Source organism: Lissotriton helveticus, chromosome 1_1 (genome assembly GCF_964261635.1).
Source record: "Lissotriton helveticus chromosome 1_1, aLisHel1.1, whole genome shotgun sequence".
Taxonomy (NCBI): domain Eukaryota; kingdom Metazoa; phylum Chordata; class Amphibia; order Caudata; family Salamandridae; genus Lissotriton; species Lissotriton helveticus.
The window spans coordinates 1,476,293,170-1,476,306,773 of record NC_136057.1 but is presented as its reverse complement, the minus strand read 5'-3'; the positions used below and the strand labels follow the sequence as shown (position 1 = coordinate 1,476,306,773).

The 13,604-nt window shown below is 45.3% G+C and overlaps 1 pseudogene; it reads left to right on the top strand.

The window, feature by feature from the left end:
* The window catches only part of LOC144764264 (carbonyl reductase [NADPH] 1 pseudogene), a 40,511-nt pseudogene extending 30,251 nt beyond the window's left edge, over nt 1–10,260 (top strand).
* Nucleotides 10,261–13,604: the final 3,344 nt, after the last annotated feature.

The following is a 13,604-nucleotide window of genomic DNA, read 5'->3' as shown; positions in this document are numbered from 1 at the left end:
CCTGGGACGGTCGACCAACGATCCTCCAGACACCGAGGGCCGCTCAGGAGTTCATCAAGAAAATTGCCACCAAGCGTAGGGAGCAAAAACGCAGTGACCAACAACAGGATTCAGACTGAGGTATTGGCATAACGGAGTGTTTTGCGGACCAGCGCTGGTGCCGTCGCTGGTCTTCTGGGTCTGCTCCACAGACATTGGATCCGGTTGGTTCAAGTGCTACACACTTGTTGCGGATTGATATGCTCCAGTGCGGTACGTGCAATGTTTGAACGACGGGTGTATTGTACAGGTCACCACACGGCTATATGCGGTGCATATCGGAAGGTTTTCAGTGGTAGGATTTCCCTACAGTAGCGGCAAAGGACGTACTGCTGCTGGGCTGCTGAAATCAATGGAGGATCCCATGACTGTCCCGAGCTCATACTGTGAGATATGATCAAGACTATTTTTTTGTGTTAAAGAGGTGCCTGCTAATGGGCCCTGTTTAGATTTGGATGGGGTAATAACCACTGACTTATTTAATGCTGTAAATTAGCTATCCCCAAGTCATGGCGAGAATCTGTAGTATGTTACTTATTGGGGAGACTGGACCTCAGGTATATATACTGTACTATACGGTTGGAACATGCTGGGCGGGGGGGGGCGCTGGGTAATACTGCAAGCACTCGGTTTCAACCAATTGAATTTTCGAGGGTCTGTTTATTGTGCTCCTACTGTGGTCTGAAGCGATGGAGAGTTCACTCGTTATTTGCAGGGTCCGGGCATCTAATGCCTAGTAGTATCAAATCAAACATCGAGGTGAGGTCCTCTTGCATAAGCTAATATCACTTGACGAGCAGCATGTCGGGTGTTGACCTTTGCAGGTGATGAACTAGTTGTACATATGTTAGTTATGCAATTATGCGCAACTGCCAACTCTCACCTTCATGGGTGGGGGAGGATTTTCATACTGAGGCCTGGTTGCACTGTCTAGAAAATGTATACTCACAGCAATATGGTGTGCAGTCCTCTGCGACATGAGAGTTGCTGTCAATTATGTCACAATATGTTTGATGGGATTTAGTCTGTACTAATGGTTGAGGTCTGACCACATCGATTAATTTGGATGGTGTTGTGTGCCCCGGGCGGACCCTCACACGAAAGTTCCCCATGAAGTTTTTGTTTGGGTGGGTAATCTACACTGGGATGTGTCTTTGGCATGATTGGGATGCTGAAGTGGGAGGGGGTGGTTGAGTTGGGGTTGGGGAATCTGTTGCGGACCAGAACACTTGAGATGCATTGCTGAGATCCAAAATAGAGGTGTTTTTTACAATGGGAGTCTTGTGCTGCCACACTACTATAGTCACATAAGGAGAGGACACTGCAAACAAGTTATATCATGTTGTTATTTAGTCGCACATGACGGTGATGGCTGCCATTGAACCAAGACGGATGCACTTAAATCTGCTCAAGTGGAATGTTAGAGGGTTTACCAAACCGCCAAAAAATTAGGCAAATGTTCGCTTATTTTGACAGATTGCATGTTGACATCGCGCTGCTACAAGAAACGCACATCGCCCCACGCACCAGCAGCTGCCTTGGTCGCAAATGGGCCGAATCAATTCACAATTCCACGTATTCCTCATACTCAAGAGGGGTCACAATCTTGGTCCAAAAGGGCACACATTTTACAGTTGAGCGCACAGTAGCTGACACTCAAGGTCGGTATATCAATGTTGCGGGTAAACTTCGAGGGCAGCAGGTAGCGATTATTAATACATATGATCCAAATACAGACGAGCCTGACTTCTATCACGAGATCTGGCAGAAACTGCATGGGGAATTGGGAAGAACCTTGCTTTGGGGAGGTGACTTCAATCTTGTATTAAATGAACACCTGGATAGATCAGGCAACACTACAGAACCACACCGGAGGGCAAGGGCTAAGGTGATAGATATCATGACAGAAATGCAGCTACACGATATATGGAGGGCACAGAACCCAGGACGCATGGAAGCGACACACACATCTGCAGCCCACGGCAGTTGGTCACATATTGATTACTGGATTGGGTCAAAAACTGCAGTGCTCTGGACCAAAGACGTACAGCACTTACCTAAGACATTATCTGATCATAACCCCATTTTGTTGTCCATTACGGTACCATTCTACGTACCACCCCCATATAGTTGGCGATTCAATCCAAAAGCACTGTCAGATTCAGTATACACAGACACTATTGCCACAGCTATTAAAGAATACTTTCGATTGAATGTGCCTTCCACTGACGACCCTAGCCTCTTATGGGAGGTCTTTAAAGCCACATTGGGAGGGGTGTGTATAAGCAGGAATGCGAGGATCCTGAGGGACATACTTGGACAGCTTACGCGATGTGAAAACCAGTTAAAAGTGCTTGAACGCGAATACGAGCTTACACAATACCCGCAATTATTGGGGGAAATCAGAACGGTGTTGACAGAGTATCAATCATATGCTGATGGTGAGCTTAAATATCTGGGCCGGCTTCCAACTGCTAGGGCCTTTGGTGAAGGGGGTCGGCCAGGCAGAGTGTTAGCATCAAAAATTTGTGAAGGCCCTAGCCCCCAGTCAGTGTTACACATCAGGGGGGAGGATGGTTGTCTGAGAATAGATACTACAGGTATATTACAGGGTTTTGTAAAAACATATAGCACGTTGTATGAATCGCAGCCGGTGGCGTCGTCAGCGGAGGTTATGGATTATCTGGCAGACGTGGCTATTGCATGGCTTTCGGATGCGCAGCCGATCACGGTAGAAGAGATAACAGACATTATTAAATTGTTACCGAACGGTAAAGCCCCAGGCCCAGATGGGTTCACTTGCGAATTTTAAAAGACCTTTGTGGACCTGATAGCCCCCCACCTGGTAGCGATGTACGGGGATGCATTTGATAAGATGATACTCCCCCCTCCCTAAGAGAAGCTGTTCTAATTGCCCTCCTAAAACCTGCTAAGGACCCTGAAAACTGTGATTCCTATAGGCCACTTTCACTACTTAACGTTGACTCTAAAATATTGGCCAAATTGCTAGCTACGAGATTGCAGACCCTCATGACTAACTTGGTCTTCCCGGATCAGTCCGGGTTTATACCATTTAGGGCAACTACCCACAACACTAGGACATTGTTCGCGCTCTCCCATTATCTGATTCCCAGCATGAAGGCAGTGGCGGTCATGTTAGATGCTGCCAAGGCCTTTGATTCCATCGAATGGTCGTATCTATTGACAGTGCTACGGAGGATGGGCTTCCCCCCTATGTTTATTCAGTGGGTTCAGTTATTGTACACACAGCCTGTGGCTCGGATTCAAGTCAATGGTCACGTCTCTGACCCGATACATATAGCGCGAGGGATGAGACAGGGATGCCCTTTATCCTCTTTATTATTTGCACTGGCGCTTGGACCCTTAGCTTGTAAAGTTAGGCAGGGACATCGCTATTCCGCTTTACAGTTCCCACAGAGACCCTTACATATTTCATTATATGCGGACGATATGTTACTTTATTTGCGTGACCCAGAGCAAAAGTTGGCCCCATTACTACGCGAGTACATTAAATTTGGGAGGCAGTCCGGGCTCCAAATCAATTGGATAAAGTCTTCAATCATCCCACTAACTAACACCACACTCCCACACCCCACAGAATTTCCTTTGGAATGGCAAACGGACCCAGTAAAATACCTAGGAGTCTGGTACCATCGTGATCCAGAGATCGTTATTAGGACTAACTATGGTAGAGTGATCTCCTCCTTAGACGAAAAAATTAGTCGGTGGATACAAATACCTTTATCTCTGGCAGACAGAATAGCCATAGTGAAAATGGTAATACTACCAAAATTCCTCTACCTTTTCAATAATATCCTGATCTCTCCCCCGGCAGAGGTTTTCCGGCAGTTGTCCTCATTAGTGATTAAATTGATCTGGGCAGGTAAGCAGGCTTGTATAGAATTGCAAGCTTTAACGCTGGCATATTCTAGAGGTGGCTTTAGCGTGCCCGATTTTCTGCTGTATTACCTCTGTGCTCATGCGCAATACGCCACCTATTGGTACCATCAGATTCCCAACTTAACACTCACTGCTATAGAAGAAGGCGATGCTTTACCAATCCCCTTGACCGCGATTATAACTCACTGACGACCGCCACTGCACTGCAAAGACATTAACACCATTGATGCTACTAATGCGGCATGGCATAAGCTTGGAAGTCTAGCGCGTAAGCTACCCCTATACGCCCCGGCATTACCATTGCATCACCACCCAGATCTTTCTGTTACGGGTGAGGAGGTTGGCATGCGACTATTACAGCAAGTGGGGATTGACACCATGGTGATCTTTATCAAAACGGGGTATTTAAAACAACACAGGATCTGTCTTACATTAGAAACCAGACATTACTGTTTCGCTTCACATATCACAGACTTCAAGGGGCGATTAAGAAATTATATCCTGGTTATCCAGCGGAGCCCCCGCAACTGAACACATTGCAACTGATTATATCCTTCCCTAATAGCACGCATTTAGTATCACGACTCTACAATATGGCACAAGATGAAATAGCCAACAACACAAATAGAGCGTTGGCAAGGTGGAATAAGGTAATGGATGCTTCACTTACGGAGGCAGAGTGGCAGACTGCCTGCTTCCTCATTCAAATGTTGACACCAAATGGCAATTTGAGGATACTGCATCAAGTACCTTCATCAAACTTACTATTCCCCCGCAAGGCTTTATAAATATGGCCTACGTCAGGATGCGGGTTGTAGACTTGAGGAACTGACATGGCTGACTTTATACATCTTGCATGGTACTGCCCAAATGTGCGGGATTATTGGGTAAACGTCACTACGCTATTGGGGTAGATGGTAGAAGTTAAAATCGAATGTAATGTCCGCACCTGCCTGTTGGGGCTTCTGAGAAATGTACATGCTACTAAACGTAAGTTTTGTATAGTGGCTTTACTCCTTGCTAAACACAGGGTTTCGCTGTGCTGGGAGAGTAAAGAAACAACTCACATTAAGCAATGGCTCCGTGACATGTCATACTGTCAAGACACGTTAAAAACTTACAAAGAACTGCCTGTCCGATCACGGCCTAGAGACTACTGGAAATATTTAACAGCATATTTACTTACAAATCCGATTGCTTAAATGTATTCTCTGAATGTGTCCTTAAACTTATTTTTGCAATGTTTGGTAATCTGCAGATTCTCTGTTGTTGTGCACTTATTATACCTGGATGACGAATGCTGTAGTGCAATGGTCCGTAATGTTGATTGCTATTGATATGTTTGGTCTTTGAAAACATCAATAAAAATAATAAAAAAGATAGTTGGTGATACTCCCTTGCACTCCCCCTGCTCCTAGCATCAAAAACAGAAGGCAAACCACCCTCCTGACGACGCTTGTATTTCTTTGCCCTTCTCTTATGGCATACCGGCATTCGTGAGAGAGAGTAGACCAGTCACCAGACGCCCTCCATCCAGACAATAAAGAAGGAACCCGAAGACGGGAAATAGGACTACATCTTCCAGAAATCCCTGTTGTGACCAATAGAAATAAACTTCCTACGTTTAAAACCTACCTGCTGTCCTGGTCTGCTTCTCCACGGCGCTGTCGTGATGTCAGAAGTGGGATTTTAGTTCGCCTCACCATGGAAAACTTAATCCAACAATTAATCCGCGGCCAGGAAAAATTAGAATGGGCAGTGGAAAAACAAATGAATTCCACCCAAGCAGACCGGGAACTGTTAAAGGACAGTCTAACCAATCAGGAAGAACAAATGCTAAAAGTAGCTGATGATCGCCTAGAGCAGACCACGCAGCTCCAGATAAGAGCTGGGAATGGGCCTAATGTCTCCTTACAAAAGTATAGTGCTGGAGAGGACACAGATGCCTTTCTGCTGAATTTTGAAAGGGCAGCAAGAGTATCAGGCTGGCCCGAAGCTAAGTGGCCTTTTTTCCTAGCCCTCCTCCTCACAGGCGAAGCCCAATCTGCGTATCAGGTTGCCAACCCCAATGGACATACTCCATACAACGAAATAAAAGAGATAATCCTAGACCACATGGGAATGGATGCAGAAGCCTACAGGGTCTGTTTCCGGAAAGAGCAAGGTTCCACCTGTGATAGCCCTAAAACATTATATTTCAAGTTAAAAGCAGCCGCAGATAAATGGCTAAGACCACAGACCCACTCTAAGGACGAAATCATGGCGATGATATACTTAAGAGCAGTTTATTGAAGCCCTCCCCTTCCCCATGCAACGATGGCTTAAACAACATAAGCACTTGAGCCCAGAGCAAGCGGTAGAAATGGCTACTACATTTTATAGGGCCCAACCTCAGGCTTTACCGTGGGACACAGAGAAGTCCACTTGTCAACCCTATAATCAGGGAAAACCAGAAAAGAAGCTCGTGAAACCCACACTGGATCCTGTAAAGCCAAAGCAGTTTCGCGTAGAGCCACCTCCCCTTAGGAATCCTCAGTGTTTGGAGTGTGGCGATTGGGGGCATATCGCACTGAACTGTCCACGGAAGAAACCTCAGGAGGAACCAATGGATATTAGTTGCATACCCCGTTCCATTCTGTATACTGCTGAATTGGGACCCAGTTTTCATGTAAGTGTACATATAAAGGGAGTAAGGGTAAAAGCGCTACTTGACTAGGGGTGTCGACAGTCTGTAGTTCTCTCTTCCATTGTAGCCCCTCTCCTCCTGGCAACAAAGGAGACTGTACCTATTAGGTGTGTGCATGGGGATATCAGGGTGTGCCCTGTGATGCAGGTTCCGGTCACCCTCCCGAATGGGCAGACTTTAGAGGCCAGACTGGGGGTGGTACAGTCCCTTCCCGAACAAAGGATTATAGGACAAGACAATCCATCTTTTTCGCTTATGCTAAGGGATAAAGTGCACACTATGAAGTCCACAACACCAATAACCCCAACTCGAAAAAATAAAAGCCATACAAGAAACTCCTTTCTCGTCCACAAAAAGAGAGGTCAGAGCCTTTCTAAGGCTTCTGGGATATTACAGGAGGTTTATTCCTCAATATTCCGAAGTTGCTACACCCCTCACTGACCTACTGCAAAAACACGTCAGGGCTAAAGATTTCCAGAATCCCAGTCCAAAAGCCAGAAAAGCCTTTCTAGACCTAAAGACTGCCATAACCACTGCTCCCATCCTACGCTCCCCTGACTTCTCCAGTCCCTTTTCTGTTGCATAAAGACGTTTCCGACCACGGGTTAGGGGCCGTTTTATCACAAATATCCCCTGAGGGCATTGAGCACCCCATCCTTTTCATTAGTCGAAAGCTTTTACCCCGCGAGCAAAGATATCCAACCATTGAAAAGGAGTGCCTGGCGATTAAATGGGCCGTGGACAAACTTAGATACTATTTAGAGGGTGGCCATTTTCGCGTTTATACCGATCATGCCCCATTGCAGTGGATGAGCTGCAATAAGGGGAATAATCCACGGATACTACTCTGGTTCCTTTCACTCCAGCACTTCTCCTTTGAGGTTAGCCATAGAACGGGCGCGGACAATGGAAATGCGGATTTCCTTTCTCGTCTCCCACTGTTCCCCGACCATGAATAGACTGGGGTAGGTATGTGTGAGGAGGAGCATGAAGTCTCTTACGAGGTGGCCCGACACGGAACACTTCCCTCCTTACCTCTCTCCCTTTCCCCTTCTATATTCGCAGACAGTCTCCGGAGTACGCTGCGCCTTTAAGCCCATACGACTTCCGGGTCACGTGAGGGGATCAGCTGACCTGCAGGGGCTTAAGACGGAAGACGCAGAGGAAGCGGCGTTCTTGTTTGGACTCTTGGAGGTAGCGGATTCAGCGCGGGAGCATCAGCTGGTGGAGACCTTTGCTGTTCGTCCCTGAAGCAGTGGATCCTTGCTCGGAAGAAGGGGACCCCGTGACGGCAAAAGGAGTGTCCCCGGGATGGGAGACTGCTGGCAGAGTAACAGACGGGCAGCTGGACCCTAGCTGGCAACGCGAGGAAGCCCGCCACGGCCCTGGAGGTTCGTAGCTCTACAAGGTACGTGGGCGTTTTGAACAAGTCTGGGGGCGTATGACTGACAGTCCCAAGGGAGGGGGTGCCCGAGAGTGACTGCACTGACCCGACCAGCGTTATTTAAAGTCTCTTTGCGTTTGCACTCGTGAAACACTGGTGAAGGATAGTTGGTGATACTCCCTTACACTCCCCCTGCTCCTAGCGTCAAGAACAGAAGGCAAACCACCTTCCTGACGACCCTTGTGTTTTTTTCCCCTTCTCTTATGGCATACTGGGCTTCGTGAGAGAGAGAAGAAGACCACTCACCAGACTCCCTCCATCCGGACAATAAAGAAGAAACCCAAAGATGGGAATTAGGACTACATCTCCCAGAAATCCCTGATGTGACCAATAGAAATAAACTTCCTCAGTTTAAAACCTACCTGCTGTCCTGGTCTGCTTCTTTACCGCGCTACACTAACCTATAGCAACCAGACTCCTGCTACCAAAAAAACGGATCTAGCGCTTCTCTCAAACAACCCTCAAAACCATCACCAAAATCCCCAGGAGCTATCACACTTGACTCGTCGGTGGGGCCCATAGCACTGCAAGTCACTCATTCAAACAAATCACACTGCTCCGAAGATCAGTGAAGTCAGAGGGCGAGGGGCTGGATAGCGGAGTACCCTACTTCATCTAAAAGTTAAATTCTATACATTAGGTACATATGCATTTTATTGATATCACCAGGGTATTTAAGTCTCATAAACAGCATTTAAGGCACCCCACTGTTTTGGTCAATTGATCAGCTAGTAAAAGTTAGTTTATGGATAACAAGACCCGCTTAATTCTCAATGTATTTAATTTTTATTTTGTCTTTAAGTCTTCTAGCATGACCTTTTGCTTAAAATGTTAATCTTCATTCAAAAAAAATAGTTTATACATTTCTCTGATCACTTCAAGTAAAGGATAAAATAAGTTCAATTAGTTTACATTTATTAGCAGAATATTACAGAAATGAGAAAATTCAAAGACATATTACCCATCTTCTTGGTCATAGAGGAAAGAACAGGATTAAACAACAAAGTTCCCAAAAACAGCCTCTCTATCTTCCTCGATGTTCACCTTCTATCAAGACTCCGACCCCATCAAAAGTTAAAGTAAGGAAAATTTTCAAAGACTTTGCACCCAGAAATGGATCAGTCCGACAGAGTGTCTTGGTGCGAAAATAATTCAAAAGCAAGCTTTTTTCTCTCTTCCAAACTGCCTCTTTTATACCCTTTTTCCCTAACTACCTAACTAAAATGTGAAACTTTAGGGTCCACAATCATTCCTCATTGGTCCATTCGAGGGGTGGTGAAGATCACCTCATCTCCTCATTGTCCGAATTTTGCAAAGTCACTTCCTTAATTCTCATACGGTCATAATTGTTCATGTTTGCAACATTTTCATTCTGTCCTTACATCGACACTTCGGTAAATTTACTCAAGCTCACAACTCGAGCATTCTCTTTTAGCACCATTCTGCTGTTCAGGCCATGCTGACCTTGACATCAGTAGCCCAGGCACAGTCTGCTTGTACATCTCTCGAGCACAGTCACGCATGCGTAGAATTACACTTTCTTGGAGTCTCGCAAACCCTCCATGTTTTGTTAGGCCACATGGGCCATAACGGGAACTATTATAGAGACAAACACAATTAAACGTTAGATTTCGAAGTAAAGCCCTTCTGTTTACCTCCCACCATTCTAAGTTTACCCTGTTAGTGGTTACTTAGCCTTAAGACACAAAGAGGCGTTGTTTTCTTACCATTCTCCTTCGTTTTTACCACAATAAATACTTCTAATAAGCATACATGCATAGCTTTGTTAAATTAGAAGCGTTATTGCACTATATTAGTATGACGAATTCACATGATTAATGTATTACGATTTGCAACACAGGCAAATTAGTATCCCATGTGTACTTTTCTGTGTGTGTTTTCTTTTTTTCAGTTGGTTAGTTCTAAAATCCACTTGATTAATACATATTATAGTCATGAGAAACTAACTTCACGAGGGGTATACAAAATTGTTTGTCACAGCCTCGCTCAATCACAGACAAGGCAGTTGACAAGGCCCCAAAAACTCCAGACCAGGGAGCTGAAACGCCGGTTTATCTAGCTCTTACCCAGTGATGCTGAGGGGCCTCATGGTCAATTTGTTAGTGAAAAAAAGTGGGAAAGGGATGAAACTATCTTTGCTGTTCCCTGAATACATTTTCCATAGTACCTATTATTATCACTTTGGCAAAGTGACCACAGAACGCTATTCGTGACTTTTAAACACCATTTGTAGCTAGTCATATGCGGTGACCCCATAATCCTAAATTGTTCTTTGTTTTATATTGTGAAGAAATATATAACCGACATAGTACATTTGTGTCTCATTGTCATGTCCCTCAAACCCAAGTTCCTGACCAAAAGTGCATTTAAAGTTTTGTGGATTTTATGAAAGTATGCAAGTGATGTGTGCCTGTGGCTTATCAAGCTGCAAATAAAATGTGAATTTCTTCTAACTATTGACATGATCTCAAAAATGTTATGCCTTATCTGTCTGTGTAATACCTTATTTGATCGATTGATGTGCTGTGCTTCCAAAATGTGCTAGTTGCAACACGATTGAAATCACATTTTGTTTATAGTTTACACAAAAATCACACCATTTTTTGTCCTGTAAATGGTTTGTAGACCAAGAAATAAAACAGAAATAGGCGGGAAAAAAGAGAACAGTCCAGCCTGAAACACCAGGGAAGCCAACTTGCAGTGGACAAAGAGAAACACATGGCATCGCAAAGCTCTCAGTCTCAAGGACAGTGGGGAGCCAGCAAAGGGCAAACTAAACATCAGAACCAGTACCGTACAGTTACACATAAGCCCTGCAGAGAGACATGATTAAACACAACCATGGGACAGGAATGCATGGGACACATCCCACAAGCACTAACCCCATGCAGGGAGCAAATGGGGAAGCACAAGATAAGTTTACACCACAGGAAAAAGGTTTGGGACACTCATTGATCTACCAGCAAAGGGGCCAGAGATCTGCATGCAGGGCATGGACACGCTAACCCCAAGCCCAGCACACAGTGGAGGGCCTTTGTGGTATAGTGCCATGCTTCATGCCCTCACACAAACAGGGGAACAACAGAAATTAAATGGGGCTGTAAAGTCACAAGCCACTACCAACTATTCCCATCTGCAAAGGGAAAACACAGAAACCCCTCGACATACTGCCTTCCCTCATGCCATAGGAATTACATGAATTGCACACAAGAGCAAGGCTGTCAGAATTCAGAGCCCAATATCCCCATACCCACAAAATATCATGCACCCACTATGTAAGCACTACGCAATTTTTATAAACTTTTCTTCCTACTCAGAAGCTTGTATTTCGCCCAATTTCGAGCATGAAAATGGCTATAAAAACACTTATTTTTGATTCACAAATGATGATTCACATCCAAAAGATTAAACATTCGAAAAATCACGATTACTGACCCTTTTCAGAAAGTTCCTAAGGTCCAGGGTCATTGATTTTCATCAGAAAATTGATTGTTTTGAATGTACAAAAAATTATTCAGAATGTCAACTGTTGTGCTCATGTTGAATAACCACTATGGGTAATAATGACCCATTGACTATCTCTATGTGCTTTTAATCCTGCCTAAAGCAACCTTAGAATAAATCAACTTGATTGGATATAATTTCTAGGCAGTTGTACATTTTTCACCTGATCCATAAAAATAGTTCCACCATGTATACATGGGGAGAGGTGTTGCGGCTGCTCAATGATGAAGCATGTCACTATAAATTCGGTGAGGCATTTAAAAAAAAAAAATAAAGTAGGGATCCTGTTTAATGATGGAAAACCTAGCAATACATTCATCAACCTTTTTGTGTTAGGTGATCACAGTAGGGAGGCTGCTTGATGATCTTTCTTTCCTTTCTCCTTGATTGTGGTAGGCAGCTGGGTTCTGCCATCTTGAAACAGGGGCTGCTGAGTAAATGTATAGTAGGGCAAAGAAGAACTGATACAAAAGGAGACGAAGAGGCTGCAAAAACAAAAGTGGAATGTAGACTTTCTTCATTCACTAGCTATTGCACAGCATAAACATGGCACCACAGCCACCACTCCCTCAGAACAATCCTAGACTTGAGAAGACGCCACCTGATGATGGATGCCATGCTTGAAGAAGACACCTGAATCGTGTTAGAAGAAGAGGAGTTACTCAAGAACTCTTGAACTTGACCTGCTCTACAAGAGTCAAGTGGAGGGTGTAGTAGTGGAGGGATCAACAGGACACACTGTACTGGTTTGTATCACGTAAGATATTGGTCTCAATAGAAAGGGAAGAAACGTGGTACAAAGGGAGTACGTTCCATTCAGTCTCTCAGTGGGTTTAGCTGTTGGTAATCGGTCTCCTTTTTCCTTCAGGAAGCGTCACTTCCTTCTGGTCGTCCAGGACTCCCAAGTTGAGTGGGAAAAAAAATAAAGAACCCAAAGAAACAGGGATTAGAAAAACGGGTCACTCTTTCTAAGAATTTCACCAGAGTGCCACCTTCACCAGGCAAAAAAGTGTGCAGGGTGGGAAGCTGTGCCACAACGCTTGTCATGAGGGGATTCTCTCTCTCCACCCCCTTTTCCGCTCACATGCAGTCCCTCATGCACAGTTCTCTATCCCCCAAGTGCCTGCTGCAGCCCAGCAACCCACCCGCTCCATCAGAAGCCCTGGGAGTTTTTTATCACTTGCCTTGAACCATGACCCGTCTCCTGGGCCGTGATGTGGACAGCAAGGATGTTCGTCTCGTATCTCAAGGTGCTGGGGCCGTCTCCTGTGCAACACAGCTGTCTGTCTTTAGTCCCCTCTGCTCCGGCATCTCTGGGACTCATGGGATTTCCCTGAGCTCCGTCCTCAGCTCCGTGGACTGTGGCAGGTAAACCTTCCTCGGAAACCACAGTCTTCTTTTCTGGTTTTCCGTTGTCTGCCTTTTCACCGTCTTCCACGCTCGGCTCATACGTCCTCACTTCCTGGTTCTCTCCTCCTCCATTCCCGTTCTCACGCCCTTTGTTTTGTCTCACCCGAAGGTGTAGAGGCTCTCTCAAGCCCGACTCAGAGAAGGCTGGGGCATTCTCTGTGGTTGAGACGCAGTATAGGCTGTCAGCCATGTTGGGATTCCGCATCTCCTCACAAGGGACTACTGTTTAACCTGCTTCTGGGACACAAAAAGCAGAAGGGCTCCTGACTCCAAGAGGGCTGGACTCTGCTGGAGATCTGGCTGGAGAGACTTAGTGCCCTGAGGTAAAATCTTCCAACGGAGCGACCGCTTTGTGTACTAGATCTCCACCTCATCACGGTCGGCCTGAAGTAGCACCTTGGTCTTGGTCCTCTGCAAAATGTTATTTTCTTTCATACTTATCGGTCTGTAGTGTAGTTCCTATATCCCTAATAGGCTCTGCACATTGGAATAATATACACTATAGATTTGACATAGGACTGAGGTCAGTATGTCTCTATCGAGTACATAAAACTTAATTGTGTGTGCCAGCTAACTCAG